This window comes from Parasteatoda tepidariorum, chromosome 5 (genome assembly GCF_982258835.1).
Source record: "Parasteatoda tepidariorum strain Cologne lab strain chromosome 5, Ptep-v5.0, whole genome shotgun sequence".
Classification (NCBI taxonomy): Eukaryota; Metazoa; Arthropoda; class Arachnida; order Araneae; family Theridiidae; genus Parasteatoda; species Parasteatoda tepidariorum.
The window spans coordinates 111,845,845-111,869,680 of NC_141759.1; the positions used below are offsets into that span (position 1 = coordinate 111,845,845).

The 23,836-nt window shown below is 26.4% G+C and overlaps 1 long non-coding RNA gene across 1 annotated transcript; it reads right to left on the reverse strand.

The window, feature by feature from the left end:
- Nucleotides 1–680: 680 nt before the first annotated feature.
- On the reverse strand, nt 681–22,208 carry LOC147810007 (uncharacterized). The gene is made up of 4 exons (XR_015433560.1): nt 22,053–22,208; nt 13,747–13,809; nt 4,274–4,322; nt 681–2,102 (listed from the first exon to the last, which is right to left on the reverse strand). It is a non-coding gene; the product is annotated as an uncharacterized LOC147810007 (long non-coding RNA).
- Between the last annotated feature and the right edge of the window lie 1,628 nt (nt 22,209–23,836).

The window sequence follows — 23,836 nt, forward strand, 5'->3', positions numbered from 1 at the left end:
ATTTGTTAGAAAAAAACATTCTGATTAGAAAAAAACATAGCTAATAATCCTTCAATTAATTAAAAAAAATACGAAACAATTTTATGCATCCATCACGTACAAGTTATTTTGAATTTATTGCATGTTTATTTACTAATATGATTAACCATTTTTAAAAATAATTTATTAGTTTTTTTACGTGTTATGAAGTCTGTCATGATGAAATGCTTTAAATTCTCACTTTGAAAAAGTGAATTAGCGAACGTTGTTCTCCTCTCTTAAGCAATTATTTTATACTTTATTTATTTAATATAAATGCCTGTCATCAATATTGGAAATTTTTCTCACTATAATTAATTGTATTTTAATAATCAGAATCTACTGATGTTAAATACTTAATTGTGGCAAGTAAAAAAAAAAAAAAGTTAGCTTAAAATTTTGATTGCTCTATCTATTGATTCATATAGTAACTACATAGAATGGTTGATACCGAAGACTCAATTCAAACATTTAAATGTTAGTCTAGTAAGTAACACAAAAATAAGGAAAAAAAAATACGTTCCTTCACTGGAAGTTTTGGATTTTTTATATATATATTGCTGTATTTAAAACCAACCCAGAGACGATTTTGTACCTGTACTTATTACACAGTTTATATTGCTTTGCATACAAGTGAAATAATGTTTCCTTTATTTCGTTCAAGCGAATGAGAACAGACACGAATCAAAAGGGCTAATAATTCAAAATTAAATTAAAATTTATTTGAATATAAAACTTATTATTTTCGAATTGCGCTCGTGAAGAAAATGATCTATCGATTCAATTTTATCTAACACAAATTTAGGAATCGTTATAGTATTGTATTTAAAAGGCGTAGTAAACCAACAAAAAACCTTCGAAAACACAAACGAAAAGCAACTCACATTAGCTATGAAATGATATCTTAGAACTTTAAAAGTGATTATATTAATTTTAAAGTATTGCGTTATTATTTTGTGGCATTAAAAATATTGAGATAAGTGATCAAAAACTATATTAAGATTATAAGCTTCTAAAGCTTCGGTGCACTGCTTAATATCAGTCTTCTTTTTATTTTAAAAAAAAAATAAATTCTCTAAGTTTTTATTACGTTCTGTGGCTATCGCGGGCAGTATACGATAGGGGTAAACATCTTGCTGCCGCTGGAGAGTCGCCTGTTTTGCATCCGTTTCATATAGTATATTATTTCTGGATCACTGACCCCTTTTCCTAGAATTATTTTTAAATGTTTTTGTAATTACCTACCCTAATCGATATTATCGAACAGCTCATGTCAAGCAAATTAAAAGTGAACACGTTCTTCATAAAACTGTATGGGTAAATTAAATTAAACTTTTTCAGTGTTAACACCGACACTTAATTTACCCATTATTAGAATTTGTAGTAATGCTAAGACAACACGTTACAACAGTTTATGTTCAGCACAGCATTTTGTATTTGTGCTGGTAAAGGTCAATATAAAATTATATTGAGTACATAAATGACTTTCTCTAAATTTAAAATGTATCTGCGAGGACTAGACTTGATTTTAAAACTTATGTTTTGGAGGTAAATGATGACACCAACACGAAATATCATTTTAATTACATCCACCAGTATATGAATATACCTGCATTCAATATAATACTGAAATAAAATGTTCGAACCTTTTATACATAGAGGATCAAGTTCATAATGAAGCAAATCAAATTCAAGCGATCCTAAATAGAGAATTCAGTAGATCCTAGATCATTGTGAAATCCCCGGAAAGGAGGTTGAAGAACTGGGAGACCTGTAAGATCTTTCTTTCACTCTGTAAAACATTTGACAAAAGAAACCATCTAGATTCTAGCGTTAGCGCTGTCATTTTTTGTGAACTAATGATGAAACTTCTTAGAGTGTCACATTCCATTATAATTGAAGTATAAGGATAAAATTCTAATTAGCTCAAGGAAAGGGGGATAGTAATAGTTAGTGGTCATTACTCAATTTATTTTAAACTAGATTTTCCCCTAAAATTATGTTACTTCATCGAATGACTCTACAGCTGTAAGCAACGCATCACAAAAGCAGTTCCACAGGTCTGAGTTCCCTTGTTGTAGACACTGTAACAAAAAGTTCATTATTATTACCTCTTTATAACACATTTCTTTTTATAATTATAGAATGATAACAAAATCCTTCGTTTCTAAGTAGTAAAGAGGAAGACGGTCCTTTTGTTTTCATATTGTAAATTTATTTACCATATATTAAACTATGCACCGAAAATAGTTTAAATATTTCTTAAAATTCTCTAAACTATTTCTCTAATTTCTTCTCATACATTTTCTGAATAAATGAAAAGAAATTATAAATCATTAAACAATCTAAAATTTTTTGCTCTAAAACGAGTCAATATTTTTTAAATAATATTTTTCTACAGAATTAAACAATTCTATTTATATTAATTTAAAACTAAATTTTTTAAAATTTATAACTTCTTGAAACTATAGATTGATTACAGAGACCTTTGTTTCTTATCAGTGAAGCAAAATCAAGGTTGTTGCTTTACTGATGTCTGGACATAAAAAAAAAGTTCTACTTAGTAGTAAACTGTTAAACACCTGCCTTAGCTATTAATGATCTCTCGTAGATAGTAAAAAAGAAGGATGGGTTAAATAAAAGGTTAATTAATATTGTTTCCTTCTGATATTTCCCAAATGTTATTTACTTATGATGCGTTGATGTAGATTAAATTCATTATAAAGACTTATAAATTCGAAGTCATGTTTGCAAACAGAAAAGGTGACAAAAAACAATCTGAAATAATATATTTTGCTATGCATAATTAGAAATAGTTTTTATACATATTTATTAAGTTCTAAAACTTGTTAATTTATGTTCTGAAAGACGCATGAAACTTTAGTTTTTTCTTTTTAAATAGCTGTTAGTCAGTGTTTTCAATCTTTATTTCTAATTATTTTAAACATTCCTATCAAAAGTTCTTTTTTATGCAATATCAAAAAAGTCGTGTGTAAATTTTGAAGAAAAAGAAGTAGTCACAAAAAAAAGTAGAAAAAAACATTAACATATTATTCATAAATCAAAAAATGTTTTTTCAAAAGCATTACATGTAAAAATGAAGGTATACGAGTATAACATTCATTAAACAATATAAATCAAATTCTATAATTTGCAAACAAAAAATTATGCATAAAAATTTAAATAGTAAAAAGGAAAAAAATGATTAATATAAATTTATGCTTAAATTTTATAACAAAAAAATACAATTTACAAAACAAAATTGATTGAAAATAGCCTATACTTAACTAAAAGTAATTAAAAAAAAACTAGTTGACAATTCAAACTCTAATATAAGAATATATATTATTTATTAAGCTAAAGATTAAAAAAACTACGTAGACAGAATAATGTACCAAAAAAATAAAAAATCAATACCAATGTTACAAAAGCAAAACACACACTAAGTTAAGTGAAACTATTGCATAAATAAAATTAAGAAAGAACTTGACAAACAGAAGAACATTAAACATAGAATGGGCATTAAACATAAAATGAATTCTGTATAATCCAAAAAAGTGTATTAAAATAACTCGACAATAAATTAATTAACAGCCATCACAGTTTTGAAATAATATTAAAATACGAAAAGATAATATCTAAAGGCATGAAATACAAAAACAAAAAATATAATATGGATTAAGTAAAAGAAATTGAGAATTTCGTAAATTACATCAGAAAATAAAATTGGAAGCTAAAAATTGAATGAACACAAAAACTCTTGTACTAAAAGTGTACTAATGATAAACTGATACTTATAGAAAAATGTATTTAAATAAAACTTCAAAAATCATTAAAAAAATATTACAAAACAAAAAAATTAAATTAAGTAAAAACTCGCACTTCCATACCAAAAAACTAATTTAAAAATTAATTTAAGAAAAAACATTTAAAAATCTTAAAATATGAAAAGGAGAAATAGTTTTAATATGGCAAAAGATAATGATATTTTGTAAATGAAAAACAAAATTTACCAAACAGAGAAAAATTAACAAATGTCCCTTTTTACAAAAAAGATTTCACATTGCCGTTAAAAATAATGACTCATGTAAGTTTAAAGAAGCCGTGGAGTGATCACAGAAAATAAGAGTCTGCCGCTAAAAGTAGGGAGAGTTGAGACCAATATTAGAATAGATTTAAAAGAGCTTTTACACACATTAAATTTAATTATGAAACAAATACAAAACAAAAGACTTGTTAAAAATTATTTATTTACCTCAACAGATCTTGTTAAACTTAGAGCTCTTCTCCAAGGATGCATATTTCTGTAAAAAGAATTTTTATGAATGAAAAAATTGTATTACTCTTACCTGCAATACAATATCATCATACAAAATGGGATAAATATATAAGGTAAGGTAAATATGTAAAATAAATCAAATTTTTAAAGAAATTCTGCTAATATAGACCTCCCTGCAAGTTCTAGATTGTTTCCTTTACATGGCAGAATTTTCTCCCGATAAAATGAAATAAAATAAACATTTCATTTAGATATACTATTAGATATCTCATTAGATATGATTAGATTTTGTTATTTTATGACCGTTGCTGAACAGCCGACCCAATTTTGGGTTTATGTCTACTAATACTCAACTCTGTAGTCTTGTTATTTTGAACCAATCCAGAAGACGAGGTAACTCTTAGATCAGTACCTCCAGAGGAGGTACTGATCTAGCATGGAGGACTTTGTGACTCGACAGATTTAACGTGCACCGGTCACCATTTAATTCACGGGGAGTGTTCGGCCGACGGGGATCGAACCCACTCTCTCTTAGACATGGACCCGGTGTCCTACTAACCAGGCTATCCCAGTCCCGTTTGATTGCATTACAGGGTTGCCACAGAAAAAAATGAACAAAATAGTACTTCTAGTAGCCTAAAGCATGAAAATAGTCGCCTAAATAAAAACAATTTTTTTCAATAATATGACTAAAATTTTATCAAATGACTTCATTGTAATCCATTTAGTCAAGTTGACGGCCAATACGATAATTTTTAAATTAACGTTAGTGCTCTAACACTAAATTTTTATAGAAAAAAAAATTAGTATATTTGCAGAACATTAAATACTTTTAAATGCTAGAATTAATGCATCATAGTATCGTATTAAAAATTGGATTCTTTAAAATCAGGCAGAGTTTAGTAGCAATAACCGTTGAAAAGGCGACTGAGAAACAAAATAGACTCACAATGGAATCCGTACAAATTGAGAGCATTAAAAAGTGATGACTCAAATTTGAAATTCAATATTTTTTTTTATTTTTTAGAAAAAAAAATTCATTATATTCAGAAAATGCCGCAGGTTGTCAACCCAATTTATGCTAAAATAAAACACTGCTAGGAGCACAGAAAAGTCTCCCAATAGTCTCCTTTTCCTGAAAATAGTTGCTTTTATAGCCTTTTCAGGCGACAAAAGTAGCCATAGTTGCCTCAGGCCGAAAATAGTTGCAAATAGTCGCATTTTAGTCACCTGTGGCATCCCTGCATTATCTCATTAGATATCACTTGGCCTTAAATATAAATAATTACTAAATATGGTTTTCTCAACTATAGGTAAACATAAACAAATAATTAAAATTCATGTTTATATTATCTACAGCCTAGAAACCTAGATGTAGAGACTATAAATTAACTGAAATATTCCTTAAAAACTCTTAAGTTTTCTGGATTATTCACTTTCCTCATCATATTATTCCTACAATACATTATTTTGATTAATTGCGATGCTTTTTATTCAAAGTTAAATCATGCATAATATTTCATTATAACTACGAATATAATTATGTGATTCACATTATACAACATCGATATGAAATAAAGCTAAAATTATTGAAACTCATAATTGGTTTTTCTAAAAATAGGACACAATAATACTTTAGAATCAATAATACGAGCTATATTACAACTATTCAGTTCCTATTGCAGGTAAACAGTTGTAAATTATCATCAATCTGAAGATTTATTTAAATTCTTTTATGTCTCAATTAAGGCAGATTTTTGACTTAAATAAAATCAAAGTGGTTGCCAATAATTGTCCGATCTCAGTTTGCGATTTTTTTTTTTTTACTTTTAATAATTGCAGTTAATGCTTCTATGCGCCAAAAAAAAAAGAGGAAAAAAAAGATATCCTGAATAATTTTTGCTCTAATGATCCGATTTTTACGAGCTAAGTGTCAATCTTAAAGGTTCCAGAGAAGGATTTCAAACATGTTAATTAACTAGTTCTGGCCATTTTATTTCATAACCGTCGTTGAACAGCCTGCCAAATTGTTAGGTTTACGACTACTAATGTTCAACTCCGTAGCCTTGTCATTTTGTATCCAATCTTCAAGACAAGGGAACTACTGGATCAAGTATTAAGAGAAATTTTGACTTCGTGAAGGACTTTTTGATGATACTAACCCACATTTGAGTTTCATGGAGAGGAGAAAAACGAGAACCTCCCACGGTTAGCCTGACTGCCAAAGGACTCCAACACATAATCCGTCTACCACTGAGGATATTTCAGGTCAGCACAGGGGTTGGTTCAAGCCGGATGCGAATTCGTAGCGACCAGATATCGTCGGATTCGAACCCGGTTCACCTCAATGAAAGGCGAACGCTCTATCCTTTCAGCCATCGCGGCTTTAGTTGTTATTATTAATTAATTTACAAAATCAGGCACAAAAACGTATTTTCTCTGAATTAACGCATCTATGATTTTTTTCATAGTTTGATTCGTGAGCCCGATGGCTCAGGGGATAGAGAGTTCGCCTTCAGATAAGGTGAACCGGGTTCGATCCCGGCGACGGCTGGTCGATATCCGGCTAGCACTGAACACTGTGCTGACGTGAAATATCCTCGGTGGTAGACGGATCATGGGCTAGAGTCCCCTTGCCGTCAGGCTAACCGTCGGAGGTTTTCGTGGTCTTCCTCTCCGTGTAAGGCAAATGTGGGTTAGTTCCTAGAAAAAGTCCTCCACGAAAGCATATTTCTCCCTATACTTAATCCAGGAGTTTCCTCGTCTTCTGGATTGGGTTCACTATTACGAGGCTGCGGATTTGAACATTAGTAGTAGTAAACAAAAAAATTGGGTCGGCTGTTCAACAACCGAAATGAAATAAAATATTTTAATTCGTGACCCGCAATATAGGAGTGTAGACAAAATTTCAAAAAATTGGGGAGCTAGGAAGCTACATTTAGTGTAGTCCTAAAATAAGGGAAAGCAATTAGGAGGAGTCATTTAATAACCATAAACTAACTGTCTGATAGACAAGATAGAATTACTCAGTATTTCTCGGTTGCTGAACAAGGAAGTTGAGATAATAAAAAAAGGAAACCTTATCATTTATTGTATTGTGTTCGCTGAGATCGACAACACTTTTTTTAGTAGTTAATACAAAAATATCTCGAAGTTTCTAGGCAACAGGCAATTTTTGGACTTATTTCTGTCTAAAAAGCAAAGACTGCTTTCCTTTTAAAAAATTTTAATCGATACATAAATTTTTTATAATTTTACAAGATTTGAACATCTGAACTTTTTATGTGGCAAGTTGTATATTATGAGTATATATTATAAGTTGTTTTCAACTTTTTTAAATTTTTCGTTGTACCAAATTTGCATTAGTTCTTTATATTATTTACGTAATTGTATGGAAAATCATTAACAAGATTCCGTAAACATGTAGAGCATCTGGAAGAGATTATAATTCACATTATTAAGGTTTTACATAATTCACGATATTTCTTTTTTCTATTATTGAAAAAATTAGTTCATTATTCATGGCATTTCAAAAGTATTGAAATATGAATGTTTAAGAATATTGTATGATTCATTTTTTTTAAAATCGTTTTATTTTGCCAAATATGTGAGCTACGTGTCTTTTTTTTGGGGGTAAAGACAATTTGCAAAGAGCATAGTAATGTTTCTATACATTCTAAAACGAATTTTCGTAAATTTTCCATAAAATTTTGCAGAGCATGTTCTTTAATTACGATCTGCTGTATTTATCATCGAATATTGCTACTATAATTTCTTTGCTTAGTTCTTTTCATTATGTGAACTTACATTATGATTCTTACATACACATATCTAATATGATAGTCTCCTTTTAAAGTTGAGTTCGTAAGGTCTTTAAGAAAGTGAATCGTGGCAGCAAATGTATTTTATTACGTTTATATTCTCCACAACATTCAATTATCAATTTCAATAATTCCAAATATCTGAATATAAAATTTTGAAACTTTAATTTGAAATAAAAGATTACTTAAGATAACGTAAAAGATTACTTCAAATAACTTCTTAATTTTAATATAGATGCAATTTTTTTTAATGTTTTAAGGAACTGTTAAAATAATACAAATGTTTGTTTTAGTCAGCATAAAATTATTATCAAAATAACGATTGAAACTCAAATGTAGTATACTAAAACAGGGTTGCCACAGAAAAAAAATGAACAAAATAGTTGCTTTTAGTAGCCTAAAGCATGAAAATAGTTGCCGAAAACTATGAAAATAGTTGCCTAAATAAGAACTAAAATTCAGCAAAAATAAGACTAAAATGTTATTAAATGACTTAATTGTCATATACCATGATCCGTTTAGTCAAGTTGGTGGCAAATATGATAATTTTTTTTTAAACGTTAGTGTTCAATCGCTAAAATTTTTATATAAAAAAAATTTGCATATCTGCAGAAAATTGAATGCTTGTAATTACTAGAATTCATTCAAAGAATACTTTTTCGTTAAAAAAAAAAAACACTTTTTCCAAGAAATTTTCCCCTTTATCAATAATTGATTTAGCAAATTTTGTATATTGAAAAAAGGGATTTCTCAGATTTAAAATTCATGCATTGTAATATCATATTAAAAATTGTTTTTTTTTTAAATCATGCAGAATTTCATAGCAATAACCGTTGAAATGGCGATCGAGAAACGAAAGACTTACAATAGAATCTGTGCAAATTGAAAGCATTAAAAAGTGATGACTCAAATTTAATTATTCTTTAATTGTTTATTTATTCAATTTTTTAATTATTTATTTATTTCTTATTAATTTTTTTATTTTCATTTTACATTTTTTATTTTTCAAGAAAAGAAATTCAGTGTGTTCAGAAGATTTTGTGGGTCGCAGGTTTTCAACCCAATTTATGCTAAAAAAACATTGCTAGGAGTACAGAAAAGTCTCCTAATAGTCTCCTTTTCCTGAAAATACTTGCTTTTTTAGCCTTTTCAGGCAAAAAAAGTTGCCATAGTCCCCTCATGCTGAAAATAGTTGCATTTTAGTCGCCTGTAACAACCCTGTAAAAGTATAAACTTCATTGGCCTTAAAAATATGAAAATGGTAATAAAAGTGGACATGTTTGGAGCACTCAGAAATAGAAGCTCATTCTAAAGAATCGCCGTACGTGAATGAAGAAAACCGAAGCGATTCTAAACAGAAAACGTGAAGTTGCCAGCAAAATATGAAAAGGAAAAATCACAGTACCCGAGAGTGACATAGTCAACAAAAAATTGAATAAAGACAAAAAAAAAAAAGAAGAAAAAAATACGCAGTGGCCGAGAGTGGTATAACAAGGCAAAATGCATTTTGACGTGTGAGAGAAATGTTGAGAGGGAAATTAAGCATTCGTATAAATAAAATAAGATTTGTGAGTATCAAAATACGCTGATGTGACACGGGTGGTTAAAAATTTGGCATTATCGAAATTCAATGTATCCCCAATATTGAAAACATGTGCGGCAAAAGGTGATTTATCTCATTTTTGATAACTGTTTTCATTTATTTAAATTTTCAAAACGCGTCTGGTTGAGCAAGAGTTGCACTGGCATTCTTTGTTTTACTCTCGGCTAACACGGTGCTTCTCATTTTGTATTTTACTTTTACTTTCCATTGGTAAAAAAAAAAAAAAAAAAAAAAAAAAAAAAAAAAAAACACTTTTTGTTTGAAAACAGTTTCGTTTTCCTCATTCACGTCTGGCAAGTCTTGAAAATGGGTGCTACACTATTTTAGCGAGCTAAACATTTGCTTCAAACACTGCCCAACACAGAACTGGCTAAACGTGAAAGACGTGGCTTGAATTTTGGCTCTCTGAAAATATGTCGACTTTTATTTACATCTTCATATTTTTTTAATATAACTGAAATTTTTCATTTGTTCACTTCAGAGTCTTGGCCTTATTCACTTAGTAACAAAGTATATTGAATTAAAATAAATTTTCGCGATATTAAAATAAGTTTTACGTAAGATAATCGTTTTCGCTCTTAATTTGAAAAAAATAATGACTTATAATTCATCGGAACTTTCTAAAAAAAAAATAGTGCAATTTACTTATTTTTGTAATTGTATTTATTCATTTATTATTATTTCTTAGTGCTACTCGGAAAAAACATTTCTTAGGAAGTTAAACAATTCCGTTTGCAGTTGAAATTTCAAATGTCGAATGAGACAGTGTAATAACTCTTCCCATGAATCAAAGTTAAATAACCACAACGTCAATTACTTCGATCAACTTAAAAAAGAAAAGTTTAAAAATATATTTTTTACTAATCAATCTAAAAACTATTCTAGACACATATTAGGGTATATTTAAGGGCATATTTCGATAGAGTTTTATTATACATCTATTATTACATTTTATTTTACTTAAAATTACTCAAGTCATATGATTAAATGCAAGAACAGTATGATGGTTTTCACTGCTTACCCTCATTTTTCCTGCCGACTTAACAAAATAAAGAAATAATTTTAATACATTTAATTGTTTCTATTTGTTTCAAGCAATAAATTAATTAGCCCAAACTGATGCCAATTTTAGGGATAATAAAATCAGTCACAGTTCAATTGAACATTAATGAAACATTAACATTATTGTCTCCTTTACTGCGAAATAGGAACAAATTTTATTCATAATTTATGAAAAAAAGTATATTGAAACAATTTTCTGGACATACTAAATACAGCTTTAATATAATTTAAAATCCTAAAATGTATTAATATAACTTATTTAAGTATAAAGAAAAACTTAAAGTTATAAAAAAAGAGCAATTTTTTTGAGATGATTCTAAAGTTAGCATGGGGTTGGAATTCTTTTTTTTTTTTTTTTTTTTTAACAATTTTTTATTTTTAGTATTTGCTGTTATACAAAATCAAGCCTACCGAGCATCATTTTCCTGCTATAACAAAACTTTATGAATTATGCTAAAATTGAGAATTGTTTAGTTAAAAGTTGATTAAAAGCTTCTTTTAACAAATTTCTTCCTCATTATTTTTTTAAAAAGGCAACCTTCTTAAAGTTAACGGGCAAAAGTAAGTCTGAACGTCAAAAAAAAAAAAAAAAAAAATTGTAGCTCCGTAATTTTTTATCCATTTAAAAAACAAAGTATACACACTTTGAGTTGCGCATACATGCATTTACTTTTTATTACTTAAATAGGAAACAATATAAAAAAAAACAATAATTGAAATTCCTTTTTCGAAAATATAGACTGCTGATTTAGATCGAGTAATAGATTGAGTAATTTTAAAGCAGCAGAATCTGTATAATTTTTTAATAAGGTTTAATTTTCAACTAACTGGCAATAATTCTAAGCTTTCTTTTATTAAAAACTTGATAATAATTTTTAAAAAAGTTTAATGGCTTTACTCTCGATGTTACGCATATGCAGGTTAGCTCCATCAAAAAGCCCTCCACAAAGACAAAATTTCTCCCGATACTTGATCCCTTATCTTCTGGATTGGTTTCAAAATTTCAAAGCTACGGAGTTGTGCGTTAGTAGTCGTAAGCCTAAAAATCGGGTCGGCTGTTCACCAACGGTTATAATATAAAATAATTTAAAAACGAACGAGGGTTAAAAAAAAAGCTAAATTAAATTGCTAAAACATTATATTAGTACATTATTGGAAATATAACATACGCAGTAGTGTAGACAGGGATGAGATTGGTGCCAAAGGGCAAAAAAGCTGAATTTCCAAGTGAGTAAATTTTACGTTGTCGATAGAAAAACAGGCACCTTTATAGTAACTAATACAAGAAAAAAAACTTTCTTTTTACAAGAATCGCGATAATTGATTTTAAAATCGCGTGAATATGAATAGCGATAATGGATTTTGAAATCACGTGAATATGAATGAGAAAATACATTCTGCGTTATAGAATTTTTAAATCGCGTAAATACAAATTACGATTCATAATTTTTAGATAGCGTGAATGCGAATCCTAAAACGCCTTACTTTAAAATCATGTATAAATACGAAAATCGTTGTGTGATATTATAGCCGCAGGAACAAATCACGACATAGGTTTTTAAAAACGAGTAAATACAAATCGTGATATTAGATTTTTAAATCTCGTAAATAAGAATCGCAATGTACAATATTCAAATCGCGTGAATAACAATCCCAGCGCGCAACTTTTGAATCACGTAAATACGAAAAGTTATGTTTGATATTAAAATCGCGTGAATAAGAATCGAAATGATAGCAGATTCCGGGACTTCTAAAAGGTTTGTTTGACGCAGGGACGTCTGAATTACGAAAATACGAGCTATCTGGCAGGCGGGCAGAAGTGAGGAAAATCTTATCTTCGGCGCGTAAAAGCGGAGAAAATAGCTAAAATAAGTAAAAATGCGAAAGGTTGGCTGCTATATAGTTTGAATTTTCTGTTTATCTTTGAAAATCAGAAATAAATATAATTATTTTATTTCTATGGCTGAATTCTCTGAAAAAGCGGAATATTTATTTTTTTTTAAAAAGTTTAACTTTTGGATAATCAGAGTTTTTGATAAAAAGGCTGAAATTCGAGAGACGAAGGTGAAAAAAGCGGAAATCAGCTAAAAAACGGAAAAATCTCACCCCTGTGTAGAGAATAATACCTTGAAAATTAAGAATATAATTAAATAGTTAGTAAAATAGTTAGCTGCAAAAACACGCACGGGCAGGTAATTAAGAGATTATGTTTCATAATTTTTTTTAAAGAAATTGTTTAAAATTAGTGAATCAGAGTACTTATCGCTAGTACTTGGAAATTCGATTATAAGAACGGAAGTCATTTAGGGAGATATCTTTTTTTTCGTACTTAAACACTGCGTATGAATCATAAATATAATATATTCCTTGATAAAAATTTGCATAGCAAGAGTTACTTTTAGTTTATGAATACACTAATGATATACCACACTAATACTTTCTTTACATTCAATTAATATTTTCGAAAAATATAATTTATAGTCTTTCGTTGATTAATATTTTCACGAATGCTAATTACTGTTCTTAAATCTCCGTCTAGAGAATTTTTATTACCTAAGAGTCCCATAGCCAGAAAAAAAATATACAATTCGAAAACAGGGAAGGGAAGGCCGAAAGGATCAATTTATTTTTATTTCAAAAAAGCAATGTTTATTTTTTATTATATTTTGTACTAACTTGTACAAAATAATTTTTTCAAATAGCATGCGTACAAAAAACATGCTTATTTTAATCTAATTTCTTTTATACATAATATTAGTAGTTTGATTTTGTTTTTAAAGTGTTAAGTGGAAACGGAAATAATTTGAAAAGTATTTTTTCTTAATATTTCGTTTGAAAATTATTAAACTGGATAATAAAATTTGTTTCTAATAAAGTGATTAGAATTTCATAAATAACCTAGGAAATATTAAAACATTTTATTCAATTTAAAGATGGTTAAAGCTTGAAAATAAAATTCTTACCAGAAAAGTGGTGTAGAACACAAATTCTTCTCTTTCATAGAGCTATAGAGGCTGCAGTTAATCCTGTAAAATACCAAAAAAAAAAAAAAAAAAAAAAAAAAAAAAGAATATTCAAAATTTCAAATATCACATTAAAATAAAAATTAATCAGGGCACTGTTAAAAAAAACTTATTGAATATGTCACATGTGGCTAACTGTAAAACTACTACTTTTGTAGCAACTACATAGTAACTACTTTTGTAGCAACCACATAGCTAAGCTACAACAGCGCCACCATATACAAGGCAGTAGATGCTCAGACATCGAACTGAATGGACACTTATTTCTCCTTTTCTTAATTAATTAAATTTATGTTTGTTTGGCCGTGTGCTATATATGTACTAATAAAAATATTTGGCACTAAGCTTTTTCCCTTATTTTAAACCCCCCGAGATCTAGCTAGGGCCACACTTTTAGTTTACTAAAGCTAAGCGTAAAGTAATTAAAAGTATTTAAAGAAAAAAGTACACAAAATACTCTAGCTCAAAATATCATTTACAATTCAAAATAAAATTAAATTTTTTGAATTAAACAATAGCATACAAATCTAAAATCTACAAGCAAAATAATTTAATTTTGCAATCAAACAAGATTAACTGAAAATTTTAACAATATATTCAGACTACAACTAAAGTAATTCTTCAGTAAAACATTACAAGGGTAGTAACATTTTGATAGAACTAATAATTGGTGACAAATATTAATTGTAGTAATATTCAATTAAACATCATAAAAATGTATATATATTTTTTTTTCATCTACAAACATAAGTTTAGAAAACTTTCAACCTATAAAGTAAGAGGAAACCAAATTCCGAAAGTTAAGCAATTCAATTCTACCTTTAAATGACGTTAAATAAAACTGTGTACAATTCGGAATACCAATGTAATTCTAAAGTTAAAATAATTTAAAAATCAGATTAAAATTTATTTTGAAAAAATATAAATAACAAATTTTGAAACTTAAACAAAAATACGATAACAATAGATGGAAATAATAATAGTTCTATTAATGTAAACTGCTTACAGTGATTTGGGAAAAAGGGATATCACCCTAAGTAACTTTTGTTTCAATGAATGCTTTAAATAAGCCAAATAATTAGTATATCTATTTCTAAAATATGTCATTAGACACCAAAGTGTGTTTTCTCTAAGTAAAAATATGACAGATTTGTATTTTTAATTTTCAAAACACGAAGTAAAGGGTAGTCTAAATTTGACACTGAAAAATAGTGGAAAGGATAAATTGTAAACACATAAAGCACAAATTATTTATTATATTATTTAATTGGCAAAATAAAATGAGATTTAGTAAATTAAAGAAAAAAACGCAGAAAAAATAATTATTAATAAGTAATAATTATTTTAAAAACGAGTGAAAAATATGTCAAAAAAATTTAAATGTATAATCTTGTAAATCAAGAAATAAAATTTTATAGAAACTAAACAGTTTATAAAGATAAATTAATATTAATGGAAACTTATATTAATGGAGACTAATATTAATGTACACTAATATTAATGGAAACTAATATTAAATGTTTTAACAAGTAAGCTAAATTTAATACATAAATTTATGAAATAAAAAAAAAAGAGTTGCTAATACGTAGAATGCAGAAACTTAAATATATTATTTAAATTCAATTAAATCGAACTCTGAAAATTACACAAGTAAACATACTAAAAAACTAAAATGTAAATAAAGTAATACTATAAAGTAATAATATAAACTTATGTGAAGTGCACTAATACTTAGATTAAATTTATATATAAGTTATGTAAGAAAAAACTTTTACATGCAAAAAAAACATTAACATATTATTCATAAATCAAAAAAATGCTGTAAATGCATAACATACAAAAATGAAGGTATACGAGTATTACCATTCATTAAACAATATAGATCAAATTCTACAATTTACAATATATATATATATATATATATATATATATATATATATATATATATATATATATATATATATATATATATATATATATATATATATATATACAAAATAAAATTAATTAAACAGTAAAAAGGAGAAAAGTATTAATATAAATTTATGCTTAAACTTTATAAAAAAAATGCAATTTACAAATAAAAACATTGATTGATAATAACTTATACTAAAATAAAAGTAATTAATTATAAAAAAACGAAGTTAACAAATTAAAGTCTAATATAAAAATATATATTATCAGGGTGGCCACTCAAATCAGGTTTCAAATTTCCCTGATTTTTCAAGGTTTTCCAGTAAAAATCTTAGCATTTCCAGGTCAGCGTGTTTTTCTTTTACCTCATAAAGTAAAGGTGGATGTACAAGAAAAGAGCATATATTATGAAGTATTTTATTTATAATGTTATTTTTAATGAATCACCTTGAAAAGATGTGGAGAAAATATAGTTAGCTAGTAGAATACTTTGCTTTTAATGAATAGAAAAATATTTTAAAGTGTTGAGTAGTTTAAGTACAAACTGTACCAAATATCAAATACAGAGTAACCCCCAAAAAAACCATGGATAAGTATTGTTTAATATATTTTCCTTAATCAAAAGCAAATAATTCCAGCTGATTATGCACTAATAAATTTTTATAGTTATTTACATTTCAACATAGAACCATTTTATACTATATTTTATCCAAACAGTGTTCTTAATAAAATTCATTGATATAATTTTCTTTAAACCAATACCTAAAGTCAAATGTTTAAATAATGTTGTTTGTTTTGAATTAGCATTATTATTGTAGGAGATATTCAGTATTCAAAAAGGCAAAACTGTCAAATTTCTTGTTGCATATTCCATAGAAAAAAAACTAGATAAAATTCCTTAAATTTCATTATTTTTTTTTCTTATTAGAAATTAGAATATCTAAAGAATTTGCTAACGACATGGTTTCTTAGCTTAGATTAGTTAATTGTTTTTACAACAGGACAATTCCATGGTGCTGGACGTAAAAAATTAACATAAATTTTTCAGAACTATCTAATAAAACATAGGTTTATAATCATCAAATTTTTATATTAAATATTTAGTACATCATAACCTATCAAAAAACAATTTGTTTCATAGAAATTAATAGCAATAAGTTCAAATTAAATGGATTAAATTGTTGGTGTTAGATGTAAATTGCACAAAAGCAAAAAATTATTACTCATTTACAAATTGTCTAAACTCTGTGAATTTGTTTGTAATTTAAATGTAAACTTGACTGAACTTTGAAGCTGACATTTGAATAAAAAGTTCTATGCAGTTCTTAACTAAAATATGATATATAATTAATTTGAACTTCTTTACTTCCATGTCAGATGCAATTTTTCAAGTTGGACATAAATATAAGTTAATGGTAACCATTATAATGTCTGAAAGTTACTTTAATTTCAATCTTAATACTATAAACAATATTTTTCACTTGAATAGCTTCTTTAAATTTAAATTGTCTTCTATTTATAATGACTGAAAATTACTTTAATCTTAATACTATAAACATTATTTTACAATTTATTAGCTTCATTGAATTTAAATTGTCTTCTATTTATTGTTGGAATGTGTTTCATAACATCTTGTGAAAAAAGTTTGTCGAAAAATCACTCCTTTTAATTTTAACTGTGCAACATATATTAACAACAATGTAAATAAAACTCATATCTAAGCAATATTACCTTAAATTTAGTAATTTTAAAAATCCTAGAATAAAAAAACAGTTGCTGAATATTTTTCTTTTTTTAAAAAAATATCAGAAAAAGATGCAAAAAGTTTCATTATTTTTATGCACAATAAAAAAAAACTATTGAAAAAATTGTCACTGTATATTAAAAAGGAAAAAGAAAAACAATTTTTTACAACAATGACGATTTTTATACATAATTATCTTGTCTACATAATTATAAAAGTCTATCTTGAGAATTTTTTTTGTATATCGTAATTTGAAATGATTCTATACATTTGTTCAAGATAACATGTATTTTAACAATTCATTTCAATTACTATTGTTTCAATTTTTTTGAATTTTTTTTAAAAAAAAGTTACACTTTGATTGAGATTCACTAATCAAGGTAAAAAATTTCAAATGATGTAATCATTTAACAGCCTATAACTTATTGATAACTGATATTTATAAGTTAAAGTCATTATTTCTAAATCTTTAATTTTTTACCTTGAAAATGATACCTTCTTTACTTAATATTAAGTTTAAAATTTTGGTCAACTGGATGCGCAACTTAAAACCTGTACCTGTACAGTGCAGAAGAAAGAAAAAAAGTTTAATTTTTCTTCTTTCTAATAAACAAATATAAATAAATTAATTCCATATTCTAAGTTTTTACATCATTAAACATGTTTTCCATACATTCCTTGGTTTTTCAGAGTAAAAGAAGAAACTTTGGAAATATTATCTCTGGAATATAAGCAACATTTACAAACTTTCAACATTGTGATTAACACACAATTCTAATTTTGAATCAAAAATAAAATATTTAACAACAAAACAGTCAAATTTAATGTAAACATCTAGTTGGTTCATAAAAGAAATAAAATATGTTATAAAAAGTTAAAATGAAATCCAGAAAATTAGCATCAATGAAATTTTAGTGTTAGTGATTCAAGAAAATGAGTGACTAGTTGTCTTTGCTGAGGAAAAATAATTTATTGGATAAGAGAACAAAAGCTTTCAGAAAAAGAATTCAAGAAAAAATCTATTATTAAGTTATAAAAAATTATTTTTTGGAGAATTTTATACAGTAAAAAATACTAAAACAATTTTAATAATTTTGTTAAAAACAAAAAATACCCTCAAAGCAATGAAACAAACTTGAACAATAAATGAAATAAGCCCACAGACTAGAAGATAAAATAAATAAATAAATAAATAATTTTAAAAACAGAAGCAAATATCCTAACTAAAGAGCTAATATCTTCCACCTCCTCCACAATTCTTGTCTTTCCTAAACTGCATAGTCCCATAACCTCCAAAGAGGTCAAAGGTTTCTCCATTCATTTAGCAACCATGGGTGAGTTTAATATGGCATTCTAGTTCAGCAAGGTAATAATGGAGAGAATTTTAATGCAAGCAAAGTATTACCAAGTTGATGATATTTCAACTGTTTCACGACAAATTTCTGTCTAAATAAAGTGGATATAACGGATGGTAAAATAATTTAAATGAAGAAAAAAATCCCAGCTTTTCCTTAAAATTCCCTGATTTTTTCAAGTTTTCGTCCAAATTTCCCACCCTGACTTTTCCAGGTTTTTTTCCAGTGTAAAAAAATTCCCTGATAATTCCAAGTGGGTGGTGACCCTGATAAAAACTATTTGGAGAAACAGGAGTTAGTTACACATTCTCTAGCTTCTAATTTTTTTTATTTCATTAAAAAATTATCAATAAATTTTGAATATTTTTTTCCCTACAAGACAATCTCTGCACAACATTCATGATTTAAAAAAATAATAATAAAAAAATAATGTAATTTTTTTTTACGAAAAAGCCTTTAAGTGTGGGTGAATGTACTCCAACGGTGGGGTACTTTTAGCAATTTTAGGTATATACATAGTTGCCAACTTAGATAGAAAAAAAATCCAGTAGATTTTACAAAATATAACTGTTTAAACAACATGCATTGTGACTCAGAGACAATTTTTTTTAAAAAAAAAATACAATTTAAAAAACGCAAACATACAGATAAGGTTTTAGATATTTTCTGTTTTTTCATATGAATAGTAAATAGTTTTTTGTGGTGGTTCTTTTAGGAAAGTTCAAATTGAAAAAAAGGGTTATTTTTTTATTAAGAGCATTTTATATTTAGATATTCGATTAGATAAGAAAAATTAAAAATTCTTTTACCAAAAAAAGAATTATAATAGCCAATACTGCAAGTTACATATCTAAATTTAACTGGTGTTTTGTGAAACTTAATTGTAGAAATAAATAAGGGTAATCCTATATTCTTGGAAAAAGTAAAAATTCTATTATCAATTTCTTTTTTAGAATTATTAATTTTGAGAAAAGTATTATTGTTTTCACATTCTTTACACATTAACTAATTAAAAAAAATTTCTGCAAATCAAGCAATAATTATTAGAGGCTTTATCAACAACACAAATAATAACCCTGGTTTTTCATACTATTATTCAAAAAATTCAATTTGAAATTATACAATACATAAAATTTCCACTCACTAAATCCTTCTACAGGCCAATTAAATTTTTTTGAGCATTTTCGCAATAAAACAATCTAAACTCTTACTGATTGAAGCAAGAATAAAATTTAAGTGATAATTTTTTTTGTTTGTCTAAACTTAGTCCCAAGTCCCATGAGAAATCTTAAATCTATACTATTAATAAAGTTAAGGTCACCCGTGACAATGTGCATAAAATAATTATTAACAACTCAAATAAATATCTTTTAAATTATTAAAATTTTTATAATAGAAATTATAATTACAAATTCTTTTCTTTAAAGTTTTACAATATCTAAAACAAACAGAAACTCTGATCTTCTCTTTAATTGGGAAATATTCAGAAAGTTTATTAACAGTCATAGAAGGTAGTAAACCCCTTTCAAAATCTTTACCAAGAAAATAAATAACACCAAATTCTTTTTTAATTTTTGAAACATTTAATAAATCAAAATTGTTGATAGCAAGCTTAAATTTAATAAGATCTAAAGCAATATATTTAAATTCAGGGGTAGAAAATTTAATTGTTCTTTAATCATTCTTTTTAACACTGAACTTTTAATACTAAAAATAAAACTCCTAATCTTTTGAATGTTAAATTCATTGACATCCAATAAAAACAAAATTTTGAAAAGTACCAAATTAAATTTATTTTTAATTTTGCCTTTACGTTTACCCCATTTCATACTGATCATTTTATATTGTGATTCTATTAGACTTTAATCATCTGTCATAATGAAAATAGTAACAATTTCCTTAGGGTATTCATCTCAAATGAGTCAGGACTTAAATGAGTAGTAAAAACTTGAATTCTAATTAACTAACTTATTAACTTTGATGTGATCCTGTAGCAGAATTTTCCGAACTATCAAAGACAAAACTCTCTTGCACTAATATCTTTTTGCAAGATATTTTAATAATAACAAACGTATATGTTAGTAGAATAAAATAACAATAGCACTGGGTTTACAAAAATCTGTCTCTCTATATTTTTAAATTGAACATTTTTATTCTAATATTATGAGTGATATTCTCGCATTTTGTTGGGGGGGGGGATAAAGAAACAGCTTAAAAGATAATTTGATTCTAGAAATGATGTTTTTTCTTTCATTTTTTGAAAGAACACCATAATTTTTAAAAAACATGATAAAAACATTTTCTATTTTTTATAAAATGTGACTGTGAGAGGGGATTTTGTTACAAATTCAGATATTCGGAACACCATGAAATGGGGGGGGGGGTAAATTCTATTTCAAAAATTATATTTTACAGCTACTTAAATCCATGACTTTTCATGATTTTTTTTAAAAAAAAAATAGTTAAAATCATGACATTTCATCACAAATTTGGTTCAGTACCGAAACTCATGACTTTCCAGGTGGGCAGATACCCTGTATATCGTTAAACTAAATTAATATCTAAAGATGATTTTAAAATAAGAAATCTAATGAAACCCTGAAAATTATGTCGTATGTGTGTAAAAGCCATAAAAAATGTAAAAAATTGCTTCTAACTTTAATGCTTTTACTATATGAACCAATATGACTATAACAACCAATATCAAAAATCTTTAAAAAAAATCCTAATATTTAGCAGCTATGCAACACAAAAGGACAGCAAAAGTTAAAAAATAATAAAAATTTAGAGCAAAATATTGCACAATATGCAATTCAAAAAGTAGGGAATTTTAAGTTTTTTTTTTTTAAATTCAGTAAAAGATAATAAAACTTGAATACCTAAATATTAATTTACATATATAGCTGCTGGTTAACATTTCCCATTTGTAATAGACATTAAACATACTTGAATATAAATTTATTATAATACAATTAAATTTAAAAGTTTGAATAAAATTAAGAATTTTATTCATTTTTAGATAATTGCTACTCATTTTTAATAAGTTACAATGAATAGATGTAAAAATATTTCAAGGGAAAAGCTAAATATTAGAATTAATTTGAAAATAGAAAATATTCATTTATGTATGTATGTACAATATAGTATTTCCCAGATCATAAAAATTTAAAATAGACAGAAGAAACTTTCATTGAAATCAAGAGAAACTGATATAAACATATTTAAAAACTCACAACATTCTCCAGACTTTCGATCAACAATGGCAACATGTCTAGTTTCTTTAATAAGACGTTCTCTGGTATCTTCAGCATGGTCCACAATGTCATCACTTATTTCTAAAACATCATAATGTTTTATATTAAAACAAAATAATTTAAATTATTAAATTCTTTTCAAATTTTTGAAAAGTTAACTAAAATATTTTTCAAATTATACCCAAATTTATTTACATGCAAAAAAGATACACATGACTTAGTTTGTCTTTTGTAATCAAGAAAAACTGATACAATAACAGGTTGGCCACTCAAATCAGATTTCAAATTTCCCTGATTTTTCCAGGTTTTCCAGATAAAAATCTTAAGATTTCCAGGTTTTTGTTTCTTTTTTCTTATAAAATATAGGATGTGTGCAAGAAAAGTGTCTATATTATAAAATATTTTATTCAAAATGCTATTTTCTTAACATATCATCTTGAAAAAAATAATTTATTTTGACAATTTGGCAAGATTTTTTATTTATTTTTTAATGTTTTGGTACAAAATTTTGAATCAAAAATCATATATTGACAAACATAAGAATAAAATTAAATATTAATATATAGTTGGCTCCTAAAAAAACCTTTTTTTAAAGTTAGAATATGTTATAAAATGTTAAAACGAAATAGAAAAAATTAGCATTAATGCAACAATTGTAATGATTTGTCAACAAACATTGCTGTTAGCGATTCTAAAAAAATGTGTGATTGGTTGGTTTGCTGAGAAAAAATAATTCACAGATTTCTTTGAATGGGAGTAGAAAAGCCTTCTGAAAAAAAGTGCGACATAAAATCTTTTATTATTAAATTATAACCAACAAATTTTTGGAGAATTTTATAAAGTTAAAAATACAAAAACATTTTGTCAAAATAGAAAAAAAAATTACCACCAAAGCATCGGAACAAACTTGAGCCATAAATGGATTCAGTCCATGAAAGAATTTAAAAACAGAAGCTAATGTCCTAATCCCTTTTTCCACCTGAATCTTTCCTGAAACACAGATTAAAGTGAAACTTTTGCATAAAAGAAATCAAGAAAAAACTTGAAAAGGCATTAAACACAAAAAGAATTCTGTAAATAACTCAAAAAAGTGTATTAAAATAACTCGACAACAAATTAATTAACAGATATTACAGTTTTGAAATAATATTAAAATACAAAAAGATATTATCTTAGGGCATGAAATATAAAAACAAAAATAATAAAATATGGATTAAGTAATAGAAAATCAGAATTTCGTAAATCACATCAAAAAATTTACTTGGAAGCTAAAATTAAATGAACACAAAAACTAATATTAATGTTTTATACTTCACATTTACTAATACTAAACTGAAACTCATAGAAAAATTAATGTAAATAAAACTTTAAAAATCATTAAAAAAAATTACTAAACAAAAAAAGTAAATTAAGAAAAAACTAGTACTATCGTAACCTAAAACTATTTTAAAAATTAAGGTAAGAAAAAACTTTTAAAAATCTTAAAATATAAAAAGGTGAAATAGTTAATCTTAAAATATAAAAAGGTGAAATAGTTTTAATGTGGCAAAAGAACGTGTCATTCTGTAAATGAAAAAAGAGTTTTCCAGAAAGAACAAATGTCCCTATTTGTAAAAAAAATTTCACATTACTGTGAAAAATAAGAACGTATGTAAGTTTTAAGAAGCTTTTGAGTGATCACAAAAAATAAGGGGCCTCCAATAAAAAAAAGGAAGAGTTGAGACCAATATTAGAAATAGCATCAAAAGAGTATTCTAAATACA